This window comes from Mya arenaria, chromosome 2, assembly GCF_026914265.1.
Source record: "Mya arenaria isolate MELC-2E11 chromosome 2, ASM2691426v1".
Lineage (NCBI taxonomy): Eukaryota > Metazoa > Mollusca > Bivalvia > Myida > Myidae > Mya > Mya arenaria.
Genome location: NC_069123.1, coordinates 5,234,365 through 5,249,612, shown reverse-complemented (window position 1 = coordinate 5,249,612; position 15,248 = coordinate 5,234,365).

Sequence of the window (15,248 nt, the reverse complement as noted above, 5' to 3'; positions counted from 1 at the left end):
CCATCAAAGTATCGCCATATACACACTCGTGTTGCATGAATTAAACACTATAATTATGCTTATATTCAGTCACCATGCACTCTTTGCGGGGAAGCTATATGAATGTACAACATATATACATGTGTATTTTAAACACAAGACTCCTGCTGCAGGATAAACATAAAAGTGATTTTCATTTAACAAAATAACCTTGATATGCTCCCTTGTTGAATCAAGAGTACAGCATGTACATTATGAGCATTGCGTATACACGAAAACACACAATATCAATTGCATACCGTCATCTATTGAACAAATATATTTTGTATACTGTAGCCCGGCGTTTACAATGACACGTGGTTTCTGTCCAAGTTTTGTACACAGCATAGTTGCCGCGCTTGATTTTTTAATCATTTTTGTAGTCGATGAAAAATTAAACCGGTTTAACCGGTGGTGGGTAACGATAATTGTTCTTGATGTAAACCGCATAGCTTTCTCTGGTGTACTTCGTTTGAAGATGCTGAGATGCAAATTAATGTTGAAGGAAACTGCTTTATTAATCCAATGGAACATGAAGTTATCGGCGTGCTGATCGCCTGCTGGAGCGGTTGGCTGGCGGAAGCCGAAAGCGAAAGAGGATCTGGAATTTCTCATGGCTATCGGCAAATACACAGTGACAGCACGTCAAAGTAAATGTTTTATACGATTTCTTTGTGTCACAGACAATTATTAGTGGTATTGCGTCCAGGAATAAAATTCATGTTGAATCAAATTGAATCTATCAGGCAATTTAGCGCAATTTTCCGATGTTTGGCTTTCCAGTGGTTTCTGTTTTCCGGGGAACTAATCCAATATTTGTCAAGCTGTCCGATAATTCAAAGAGAAAGATATACTTAAAATATATAGAGATGAAACTCTTTTGATAGTTAATATTTTGTAAAATAAGAAACAAAATAAGAAAGTACACACATGTCCCCTTTATGCCACCATAGAAAACACACAGGTAGAAGAACAAACAGTATATGGATAAAATAGCATGACGTCACAGTGAGTGAGTACGAGTTAGACTGTCTGTGTTCAGTTAAAGCTGCACTCTCACAGATTGACCGTTATGACAACTTTTGTCATTGCTTGTCTTGGAATGAGCCAATTTTTGCGTTATTGTCTAGAAACCTGTGATATTAGACTGCTGATTAAAACTCAGATCGCAGTTTTTCATTTTTACGGTCAAAAATTGGTGTTTTATGACTAAAAGCGTTACTAAAGCTTTCAGAAAAAAAAGTTCGGCAAAAAACATCAATTTCGAACGTAAATAAAAAAAATGTCAAAACGGTCAATCTGTGAGAGTGCAGCTTTAACTGAACACAGACAGTCTAACTCGTACTCACTCACTGTGACGTCATGCTATTTTATCCATATACTGTTTGTTCTTCTACCTGTGCGTTTTCTATGGTGGCATAAAGGGGACATGTGTGTATTTTCTTATTTTGTGCCTACACCTTACACCGTAATTTTCGCTCTTTTGAATGCAAGACTATAGCCGGAGGGACACACTGATAATATCAAACATATATCTCCTTAACAAACAAAATATACATAACAAATCGTTTCCACACAGTAAATAAGTGTTTTTGTTAACATGTCCTTTGTAAAATTCATTCATGTGACCAACATAACTTAATTTTCCCTCTACATTTGCAAGACATTTACATGAAAAAATAGACTTATGTCATATAGACCTGGCTGTACACATTGAAAAACAACAAAACATATTGCTAAAGAAAAGTGGTATAATCAAATCTGACATTTTGTGCGAACAATGAATTTATTTTAATTACAAGAATCCTATTCTGTGTTTTAAAACGTTTGGAATTGAACATTTTTCGTAAGCAAATATGGCATTGTCAGTTATATGTTTTATCTTTTATCATCTCCAAAAATGAAATAATAAAAACAGATAAAGAATTGAAGTCATAACAGCTAAACGTGAGAGAGCTATTAATCATTATCAATTTAACTTTAAGATGAAAACGAGCATAATTACACTTCAAAATGCTTTTAAGTGAAAGAACGGCATTTGCTTTGAGATGACATATGAGAATAAGAGGTTTTGTCAAGGTGCTATGTTATGTCGTAAAATGATTGATACGAATTTTGATCCAATACATTCAGTCTCGTAATCTTGCAAATTGATTGCATTTTCAATGGCGTAGAATGGGGAAGGGTAGTTTTGGAAACGCCCTACAACTGATGCCAAACCAGCCTTCAGTACAAAGTGAACATACCAACTGTAATTTGCCTTGGACTGTGACACACGTCCAATAGGTAAATGGTTCCACCACTACTCGATCTAGCTAGCCACCCTTCAGTACGGATTGGACATACCAACTATTCTTCGCCTTGGCCTATCCTGTTTAATGGGTGAAATGTTCCACTACTTTCCGGAACTTGCTAGCCACCCTTCAGTACGGATTGGACATACCAACTATTCTTCGCCTTGGCCTATCCCGTTTAATGGGTGAAATGTTCCACTACTTTCCGGAACTGGCTAGCCACCCTTCAGTATGGATTGGACATACCAACTATTCTTCGCCTTGGCCTATCACGTTTAATGGGTGAAATGTTCCACTACTTTCCGGAACTGGCTAGCCACCCTTCAGTACGGATTGGGCATACCAACTATTCTTCGCCTTGGCCTATCACGTTTAATGGGTGAAATGTTCCACCACTCGACCTTGCTAGCCACCCTTCAGTACGGTTTGGACATACCAACTATTCTTCGCCTTGGCCTATCACGTTTAATGGGTGAAATGTTCCACCACTCGACCTTGCTAGCCACCCTTCAGTACGGATTGGACATATCAACTATTCTTCGCCTTGGCCTATCACGTTTAATGGGTGAAATGTTCCACCACTCGACCTTGCTAGCCACCCTTCAGTACGGATTGGACATATCAACTATTCTTCGCCTTGGCCTATCCCGTTTAATGGGTGAAATGTTCCACCACTCGACCTTGCTAGCCACCCTTCAGTACGGTTTGGACATACCAACTATTTGTTTGCCTCGACATATCCCGTTTAATGTGTTATACGACCAACCACAATTGACCAGCTACTCTTAGAAACGGATTTGACATACCAACCATTATTGGCCTTCACCTATCCCGTCTAATGGTTGCAATGTTCCAACACTGTTTCCCAACCATCCTTCGTAATGATTTGGACATACCCACAATTCTTTAAGTTGACCAATCCTGTCTTATTCACAAACAACGCTTAAAAATCAAACAAAGCTAATACATGTCCACATTTCCCATCATTTATTTGCCTTGATCCATACCATCTATTGATGTTCGTCATGTCCCACAAATATTACCCCAGCACTGACCAACAAAGAACAAGCATGTTCTACCATTCATATGCAATGCCCACATTAGCCCTAATAATACAATCAAAACAACAGAAACAAAGCTAGCAACGAAGGCTCTGCTTTGATGCACAAAGTTTATGCACCAGTCAATTGAACCCAAGGCCCCCAGGTCCGGGGGTATACCGGGGATAGCCGGGGAAATGGTCCGTGTTTTTACCTTCCAGGTGGCCATGCATTGCCGGGTGAATGTGGTGGTTTTGTGTTCGCGCCAAAACATAGCTAGGAATTGGCCTTACCTATGGTCCCTGGGGTACGGGGAATTTGGCGGGGATTTTACCAGCAGTGCGTCCCTGCAGGGCGGGGATTTCACCCGGGCTTGGCTGGACAGAAAGTCCCCGTTATTCCCAGGGCCTAGGGGCAGTGGTTACAATTAACTGTTGCATTAATAGACACTAGACGAGAGACACACATTGAGGATGTTGACAATGACGACATCAATTCGAATATTGTAAAAGTAGATAATTTTACTTTGTACATGTTTAAAGTAAACGAAACATTTTATTTCTTGTGTACTAGCACATGCCCTACATAAGTATCACCTACGCCTATCAAAAGTCAAAGAGATGGCGTTGCACCACTACGACCTATATGTATATTAAAGATGCACTCTTACTCCCAAATAAAATTTACCAAAATTAATGCAATTGTTTTCCTATTCCAAAAAGGATGAATAAATGTCAAAAACAATGGCTCTTATGAAGGATATTGAGTTTAATTTGAAAAAAAGGCCCAGAAATCATGGAATTTCTACCATATGAGTTCCTAGAAGATCACAGTGAATCTTTTAGCACTCACCAATCATTTAATATTTTTGCGTTTGCTGCCATTAAATACGCGGTTACAATTTTACTATCAGTAATGAATATTTTCCATAAATGCATTATATATTAAGTAGTTAAAGGTGTATCAGTCAAAATTTATGTTTGTTATACATGTGTATGTATTGATTTTGAATAAGAGTGTCACTTTAAGCTCCTGGATAATAACGAAGCTTCCACATTATCTTGAGTATCTGTTCACGTGCCTTTGTTTTCAGATTATTTTGTCATAACGAGAGTTAAAATCGAAACGGTTCGAAGTGACATCAAATAAAGAAGTAGATAAAACATTTTGAGTTCAACAGGTTATAAGACAAGCTGCTACGCCGCTGGCGTAAACAAGAGGGGGTTGTATTGATAGCAAATAACTTCTATGATTGATGACATATTATGACGTGGGATAGAAAAACAAGACACAATATGATAGATGAATATTACAGCTATAGACTAGAATATAATATATAAAAGCTGTACCTTTATAGACAATTATAAAGTCAATAGTTTTATATATATACTGTCAATATATCAGTGTTTTGTTTATCCATGTAAAAAGGGTGTAACTTTTCCTTTGAATGTGATGTTTCGAGGAAATAAATGTTGTTGTTTTCCCAATGAATTTGCATAGCATAGCCATTAACGTTTAAGAGATGGTATATCCTATTATAACACTTGTGATGCATATTGCATACACATTGCATATAATAAGATACATTCTTTGTTTGGTTCTACAATAACTGAAAAGAACCCGTTGATACAAAGTAAATAACCAACTCGCTATGTTAAAGTCGTTGAGACCTCGGGAAACACTTCGAGATAGTGAACATTCGATATAACCGAAACACAAAAAAAGGTGTATAACTAAATAACTAAACCCAACATATTCAAATAAAGTTAGACATAAGCAGAACATCGAGATAACAGAGTTCGACATAGCAAGTTTTCACTGTACTTGATAAACCCAATGGATGACAAATCATGTTTTAGAAGTCTGTTTTCGCCAGAAACTTCTGAATAATGAAATAAACATTCGTCAAACGATCCCTATGGTGAAAACATGAGCGTAAACACTAATATCTGACATTTATATAATATTAAATAATGACCAATCAATTCGTTCCATGGTCTTTGATGTGCTTTATCTTTTCAAAATGAATGGTCGTTGTGTGACGTGAAATTTAAAATGCAACGCTAACTGCGCATCATCATGATAAATTGTAATTCAGGACATTAATGAAATTGCTTTTAAATGCAACTGAAACCAAGGTTATTGTTGCCTACGCGATATTATAGCAATTCATAACGTATGGGAATGAAGTGATCCACTATTTCGTACGTACAAATACATTGATGATAAATATATAAAAACAGTGAGATTTATTGTAATAGGGCAAATGCAGACATCTAATTGCAATGCATGGAAATGTATAGGAGGGTTTGGCGTTATATTAACTTTATAAACAATACCAAAACATGTGTGCATGATCTGAAAGCATAGTTATCTTTACAAACTCAATTATCTTCTGTGTAGATGTGTTTGTCATGCAAATGATATCTTGTCATTGTTGTTGTTGTTCCTGCTTTTGTTGTTGTTGCTGCTGCTGCTGTAATTGTTGTTTCTCCTGCTGCTGCTGCTGTTATTGTTGCTGCTGTAATTGTTGTTGCTCCTGCTGTTGCTGTTGTTGCTGCTGCTTCTGTAATTGTTGTTTCTCCTGATGCTGTTGTTGTTGCTGCTGCTTCTGTTATTGTTGTTTCTCCTGCTGCTGTTATTGTTGCTGCTGTAATTGTTGTTTCCCCTGCTGCTACTGCTGCTGTTGTTGTTGATTCTGCTGTAGTTATTTTTTTGTAAATTTAAACGTTTGACTTCCTAATAATTTGTCAAGGAAAATAAACACTAGAAATATGCAGTATCGTTAAAAAATGCATATCACAACTTTATTTGGTACAATGCTGCCTGATCCCTTAAAACCCATTAAACTTGTAGCTGTCTTTGGACTCAGTTACTTCTTTTAAGTGAGTCCTTTTATCTGTACGAGTGGGCTGGCATGCATGATAAACAAACAGACGTTTACAAATGCAAATATATACACAAAGTGGGTGCAATTTTAACAGTAATTTTTATTGCATTATAATGGACAGAATAAACATTGTTCAGACTAACTGACTGCATCGCTTGGGTTTGCGGTCCGGACGCGTGCTTCTTCAAAAACACTTGTCATATTGAACAATTTTCCAAGTAAATTTATGCCTAAAATGGCTAAAACGCACATCATAAACGACATTGTTTGTAGTTGATTTATGTCCCCTTTTTGTTAAAAAATGTAAATGATCGTATAGCATTGCATGAGCGGAACAATAAATGTTGTGTTTTCTAATTACCAACCATGGAAATAAATAAGATATTGCACGTATTTTGACAGAGGCGATATCCATCGATAAGCCTGGAACCAAAGAGTCTGCCAGCCTGCTATTTTATAACATATCATATTCTTTTTCATCAACGAATAATTTATGTCTCTATAGAAAATTGTTTCCCTCAAGCACTAGGTGTTTCATTTCGACAGACCATACAAGCTAATAGAAAAACTAATTTTCTAGTAATTTATGGTGTTTGATTTGTAAGCGATACACCGGGACGTCGAGAAAAAAGAAATTTATTGCATTTATGTGTCATATAGCAGAATTAATGCAGTATCATTGTAAATCAAACTGATAATTTCATATTGCGCTCTATGATACCAGCGCCCCTAGGGTTTTGCCATAAATATTTCTACGATAATGTGATCGGAAATGGTTTATATGCGCAGACCCAGTAAATAAGCCGCTCCGTAATAAAACACCATGTGAATGATAAAAGATCGGTTACCGTGGAAATAACTTGCCTATTCTTTGACCATATGAGGCAAAATAAATAGAAGTAATGGTATCTGAATGGGTCTTGATGGGAATTTATTGTTTTCGCATAGTTTTGCCTTACAAACACATCAACGGATGAATAACAGAACAGAACAGTTATTGACGTCACGTTGTTATATAAATATAATATAAAATATAAACGCTTATAAAGAAACACATAAAAAGTAATACATTTCATGTAAAGTGTGAGAAATATAATGCGTTGAAGATGAATAAAATCATGAGAAAGAATTGACAAAACTATCTTGAACGTCAATAGCTAATATATTGAAAGGAATATGGGAATATAGGAAACAAATAAAGTATATCGAATGTTTTATTAGACGTTATATCTAATGATGTATGTCTTTTCCATATAGATTAAATAGTTCAGTAGAATTGTGCATGTTAAGCAAATATAACAGTTTATATGCGTTTGTATAAAGGAGAATCATATCCATGTCTTTCGAGTATACAGACATTTACAGATAATGCCTATTTTCTTTGAAACCTTTACAGTGAGTTAGTGGTTTCTGGTGCGACTTTTAACCGCATAAGTTATAACGGTACCCATAATTAAACAGTGGCGGTTAAGTCTTAATGGTTGTCCTGAAATATAAATGTTATGTAACGCTGCGGTCTTCAAGGAAATGGTTTGGCAACGTTGGCACACCGTAACTTGACTTTCAAAGGGATTGGAAAACATTTAGAGATTGGATGGCATTTTGATAATATAGCGCATAAAACACGTACACATTATTTACACAGATTTACCAAATTTGAGTGAAGTGTTTTGATGAGCGTGTTACCTCATAACCTTCACGTACTACAAAGGGGTAAAGGAACAGGGGCGAATCAAGATTTTTGACGCTAAAAAGGGTGCAGAGGGGGCTACTCTGCACCCTTTTTAGCGTCAAAATCCTTGATTCGCCCCTGTTCCTAGGGATATCTCCTCCAAAACATAATTGGATAATTTCAATTAAAAATAAAGCATTTCGGTGCCATCTATGCATAATTTCCCTACCATATTGATACGAAATGTTCACTTGCCCCCCACACCCCACCCCTGAATCCGCTAGTGAGGAATATGCCGGAAAAGGTTGACTTAATGCAAAGGCATGATAGGACGAGGCCGAGTAAACGTTCCTTTACATACAGAGGCCAGCTGTTTTAAGATGCCATTAAAACCACGCAAAATGAATCACAAAACAAAAAACTAAAACAAGCGATTTGTTTGATATGAAAATCGCTTTTGAGACCAAATATCGGAAGGAATAAAGAACCGACATGCCAATATACCCTTTAAGAGCACTCAAACGTCAAAACTCACAATATGTTATAGATAAGTAGCTGTAATTTATGGCCCGAACACTGAATGTATAATTGAACTCTGCCATTATAACTAATTTTTATCACTTATAGATTTCGACAGAAAGACTTCAAAGCAAATACCTCAATGGGTAGGAGATAAGCGTTATACAAAACGGAACTCACAGATCAACCAGGGCAGGATTTTCGGATCAGGTTTAGACATTAGCATAATTATTCACGTAAACGAATCTCATCGATAAAAGTCTTGCGTGAAAATTTATGTTCCAATATAAAATTGTTACTCAGATTTTATGACAAGAATGTAGGAACATTAACACCTAACAATGCGCAGGTTTTTGGAGGGCGCTTTGGGGGTCAGGCTTCCAAACGCGATATGTCAATCTTCGAGGTATTGAATTCTTTTAATAACTTTGATTGCACGCATAACTGTCTCATGCTTGCTCACAATGACAATGAATGTTTTACATTTAATTGTATATGGGAGGAACAGGTTTTGAATTATTAGTTAAAAGTACAATATGCGTTTTGCACGTATTTAAAAGTGTATGCAGAATCACTTCATAAATCAGAAAAAAGTATGTTTCTTTTTTTCCCTTTTTATCACTTCATAAATCAGGAAAAAAAGTATGTTTTAATATCTTTTTTTACTTTAAAACCAAATAAATGAGGCGATACGGCACAGCATTGCATCAGACTATAAATAATGTGCATACTTCAGTTATTTCTTTACTAAAGTATTTGTTTGTTATTATCAGGCAAACATAGGATTTAAAAAAACAACAACATACAATAACATACAAACCCTCTGAGCGGCAGTGCTTATTCGCAGATGCATCTCCAGTTACTTCCCCTTATGTTTGGAAATCACTGACTCCAAAACATATCGCGTGATTATGCCGGTATCCAAAACAATAGAATCAAAATGAATATCTTCTAATGTTTTACATTCAGACATCTTGAAATAATACATGTTTATAAAGACTTAAAGATGATTAGAGTGGTTACGAAACACTAGTGTAGACTCGCTGACGCTCAAAGACATTTTCATGTGGTTAATGAAAACTCGATTTACACGAGTACTCAAACATGTTGACTTAGATAACTCGTTTTGCATGTGTTCTGCATATCGGCTACACGCGTTTTCACTTGTAAATTATACTCATAAATTGATGACGTATCTCTATTTATCAAAACGTAAACATACAAATAGTGTTTGTAACCTCACTTTTAAATGAGGATTGAGTTTAGTCCACAGTTTTTCATTATCATACTCTACTTGACAGGGGAGATCACTAAGTAAGACGTTGCAGTGGTCAGTTATATAATGAAATGGGCCATATTTTGTAACTTCTTGTTGTTGTTTCATCACAAGTTAAACCGAAATGTTAAAAAACACAGATGTATACGTTGTTAATGATCAACTCGATCTATGTGAAGATGTCGTGTGGCAAGGGCTAATACTCTCTTGTTATTGTTTGGTTTTTCTATTAAAATAGGGGGCATAACTCATCATTTAGTGTATCGATAATTTATAGCATTGCTTCATATGTTAACATTGTCGTGCGCAACATGAGAACCAAGTTGCAAATTAAGATCTTTAAATGTTTAAGGGTTATGGTCAAGGTCTTAGTTTTATCTCTGCAACGACGCCGAGTCCGACGACGCCGAGACCGACGACGCAGAGACAGACGACACACCCAAGGCTGAGGCACACCGACTTTTTTCTTCGAAAACAAACGAGCTAAAACACTTATGGTGGATTTTCACAAAAAAAACATCACTTTAAACTCATTTGCAGATCGTTGAAACGTTCTCATGGTGTATTTCTAAAAGTGATAATCCAATTCTATCTCTAAGATCCTAGTGACATTCGTGTATTATTTATTCGATTTAAATCATCCTAATCTTGTTACAACCTAATACATTCTCTCCTGAATTAGCTGGGACCTTATTTTTTGCAAATATTCCCTAGAAAGTTTCAGGCCAGGCACCTAAAGTCATGAAAACCAATTGACATTATGCGGGATCTTTGGGAAGGCAAAACCAGTAAATTCTTTGCAGCGAACACCTTATTTGTTTTGACAGAGAATTACATTTCCATTTTCAAAGTATCCAACATGTCTCTGTAAATCAGTTTATCTCGAATTTACCGCCATCGCAGAAAAGAGCTATATAGCCGATTGGCATTGAAGCCAAGGAAAGTGACAGTACAATTTTATTGAGGGGCGCACTAACCAATTAAGTTTTCACAACGAATTTATCATTCCACTAACGATTTATCATCATTAGACGTCCCTGTCAACTATTGTTTCATCGCAGTGTCACCGCCCGTCAAATTGGCAGAAACAGTTCGAGTAAATTATTCAGAAGGAATCTTGGAAGAGCTCGTTCTATCTCACGGCGCCTATTATCGTAGTATCAGAAACGGTTATTAGGAAGGAAATCGTAAACATTAATTAAATGGCAAGTGCACATATTTGGAAAATGTTGAAACCCTACTGACTTTAAGTATAGTATAAGCGAGACATAATATAAGCTTCAAAGCTTTCCTTCTCTATGTTGTCGTGATTCTTTTGTTTTGTGCATTAAGAAAACAACCTACACATTCAGCCAATGGAATTGCATATGGGCAATCATTAAGTACTATTTCATGGTCCGCTTTCTACCACTCATGCGATAAGACTTTCTGTGTCAGATTTTGCGTAATTAGACCGTATTCTAAGTCAATTAGATGGCCTCAAGTAAAATAGTAATGATTAAGATCGGTCAATTCGCTACGCTCACCCCGCTCTTTCTTTATCATAAATATTTTACTTCATGTCATCTAACTGTTTTATACCACTTGTCTACTTTGTATGTATTATTACTATAGTTATTATAATCCCTTTGACTGCTTAAACTTTGTTTATCTTGAATTTGAAAGTGTTATGTTGATATAAATAGTGTTTAAACCCAGTAAATTCATTAAAATTCAACAAAAGGCTGTGTCGTGATTGATTGATTGATTGATTGACATGATCGCGTGATTCTACCAATGTATGCAATAAACGTTAAAATATCTTTGAGTTTACTATGGGCCATTGTGGGCGAGTGGATATTGTGTAAGTTTTCTTTTTTTTCTTCTTGCCACCACCGGCGTGGGTTCGCTCCCCACTAAAACCAGTTTTATACACTTTAATTGTATTTTTGTGCTTTTTCGGTATGAAGGAGTTAAATAATTATAATATATGTGTTTCAGATGCATTACCGAAAACAAAACTGATTTTTAGTCCAAAAACATAAGCGAGTCCTTTTAATCTAACAGTACTTAGTTTTTCATCACACCAAACGAAATACAAATACAGACTGATAATTATAACGATTAACGATATGAATATAAAATTATCTACAACGCTGTCAAAAGGACACTATTCCATAAGTAACCATCGCCAATAATCATCCTGAATATAGTTGCAGGTATTAGAATAAATTTGAGGACGCCTTAAAGTGACGCTATTCATTGACTTCTCAAACAAGTTAAAAAACAATTTAATATGTTATATTTACACCTCAACTTCCATTCCTTAAATGAACTGCCTTTCGGCAATTGCGTTCATCAATCGATGAACGCAACATCTTCGGATATGTTCGGATCACAATTTATCGCATAACAATATACATGAAAAATATTGATCTTGTTATTGTTTGTATTGTGTCAGCAGGTCCCGTAAAATATAAATCAACATTATAGAAAGTGTTATTTTATTATATTTTAAATGTTTTGTTGCCATGAGTGTTTCAATTCTACGTTTAAAAGTGATTTTAAATGGTTGATCTTTTCCCGCGTTATTGTGACGTCATTTGAAAAAAATGTTTCCGGTTACAGTCGGGTTGTTCTGTTTACAGAATGGGTAAGAAATGAGAACTCAAATAAATTCTTAAATGAAATTAAGATTTTTTTTAACAATTTCTGAATGAAATAATGAACTATTGGTGTAAATATAAGGAATGAATTTCGGAGTTGATGTCATTATCGGGGATATGAACGCAATTGGGCTGGTCAAAGTACGCGTGGAGTCCGAAGGACTCCACACATTTAGACCAGCCCAATTGCGTTCATACCCCGATAATGACATCAACACCGCAATTCATTCCTTAAATATTTACACCTCAACTTCCATTCCTTAAATGACATCGACCCCGCAATTCATTCCTTAATTAAACTTTTAAGAGTTTTTCAAGTTATAACGTATGCATACAATGATAATAATACGTGTATGTATAGTTTGAGCCTGGCATAGACAATTGTTTGGCTTATTTTGATCCATGTTTGGTCTGTCTACGTTGTGTCTCTCGTGTAAGTTATGTCTCAGCTTTGACGGGGCATAACAAGGGAATCGATACTCATTTAAAGTGACACTCGTATTTAAAATCAATACATACACATGTGATAAACTTTTAACTACTTTCTAAATAATGCGTTTATGGAAAATATTTATTACTGATAACAAGATATAACCGCGTATTTAATAGCTAAACACGCACACATTTTAAATGACTGGTGAATGCTTAAAGATCTACAGTGATCAGCTATCGTCTTATAAGGTAGAACTACTGTGTTTTCTGCACCTTTCTTACAAATTAAACACAGTATCCTTCATAAGAACCATTGTTTTCGATATTTATTCATTCATTTCGGTAAATTAAAACAATTGTATCAATTGTGGTACATCTTATTTGGGAGTACGAATGCATCTTTGAGTTGGCTACTGGGCTTATGATGAACCTTCCATTGTTTCCATTGGATCTTATGTAAGTTTATTTGCAACTGCATGACCTTTGCTATCATTGTAGGTCCATGCTTTCTAGATTGAGAGGTCGCATGTTGCTTCACAATTAAGAGCTATTCTCACTATATATTTATATTCACCCACATTCGTTAGAAAGGTACATTAAGCAGTTCGGCATTTATATTTAAATATCATGGGAATTTTGAAATTATCTTTACTACAGATATGTCGTAAATTTCCCTTCAACACTACAGGTAATTTCATATCATCATTTTGACTTGTGTGCGTGGAAAATTGATTCGTTTCATGTACTGAACTATTATATGGGGAATAACACGACACGTTGTAATTATCTGTGTCTATTAATCAACACATTTACATTAAATACCATTAGAAGTCTACATAAATCATGTTCCACGATGATAAAATCCAATAAAGATAAAATTATGAATTCGAAACTTCGGGTAATAACATATTCATTAGACTCACATAAGCGATTTGTACCACGTAAATGAAGAGACAGAACAAGATACGAGTCAGTAATAACAATGCCATACAATTCAAAAATGACACCTGTCAAGCGTTGAGAATGAGTAAATCAATATAAATTTATTATTTATACAAACACCGTATAACGTTGCAGCACCTATCAATTTGCTTGAAATATGAGTGTGGAAAATTTATTGTTTCTGCTTCCAGCATTTCCATTAATATTGTATAAGACAGGAAATGCATTTGCCGCCGACAATGCGTCTCCTGCCTGCAGCTTCATGGTCCAACAAACATATTAATAAAAATAAACCTTTGTTCAGTTGTCTCATTCGTAATGTCCTGGAAACATCACTATGGGAGGCATTTGCATGTTGATCCGAAAATAACAGATTTTGTTATTAAAATCCTATGAAATATTGATATGCTAAAATGTATAAAATTAGTTCTCATTACTGATGTACCGTGATTAATAAAAACACTGCTAATGTTTCTTTCTTACGTAAACATAATCAGGTTATTCAGTACTTTTGCTTTCATCTGTTTTCAATGGATGCCCCTAACCCTAACTTTCGTAACAAAGTTGCATTTTGCCGACGCCTTTCTCTAATATGTTAGAGCTAAATGAATGTCGTTAAAACAATCAGTCATGGAATGGGTTATTCCCGATGGGGAGGGTAAACATAGATTATGCACACTTAGGACAGCTCCAGTGAATGCCACATAGTTTACCACTAAGGTTTATGTCGATATAGACTTCTGCGGGGGTAAACATACATTCTGCACAGTTAGGTCAGCTCCAGTGAGTGCCATATAACATACTGCTAAGGTATAGACTTCTGCGGGGTCGAACATACATTATGCATAGTTAGGTCAGCTCCAGTGAGTGCCATATAACATACTGCTAAGGTATAGACTTATTCGGGGGTAAACGTACATTATGCACAGTTAGGTCAGCTCCAGTGTGTGCCATATAACATACTGCTAAGGTATAGACTTCTGCGGGGTCGAACATACATTATGCATAGTTAGGTCAGCTCCAGTGAGTGCCATATAACATACTGCTAAGGTATAGACTTCTGCGGGGTAAACATACATTCTGCACAGTTAGGTCAGCTCCAGTGAGTGCCATATAACATACTGCTAAGGTATAGACTTATTCGGGGGTAAACATACATTATGCATAGTTAGGTCAGCTCCAGTGAGTGCCATATAACATACTGCTAAGGTATAGACTTCTGCGGGGTCGAACGTACATTATGCATAGTTAGGTCAGCTCCAGTGAGTGCCATATAACATACTGCTAAGGTATAGACTTATGCGGGGTCGAACATACATTCTGCACAGTTAGGTCAGCTCCAGTGAGTGCCATATAACATACTGCTAAGGTATAGACTTCTGCGGGGTCGAACGTACATTATGCATAGTTAGGTCAGCTCCAGTGAGTGCCATATAACATACTGCTAAGGTATAGACTTCTGCGGGGTCGAACATACATTCTGCACAGTTAGGTCAGCTCCAGTGAGTGCCATATAACAT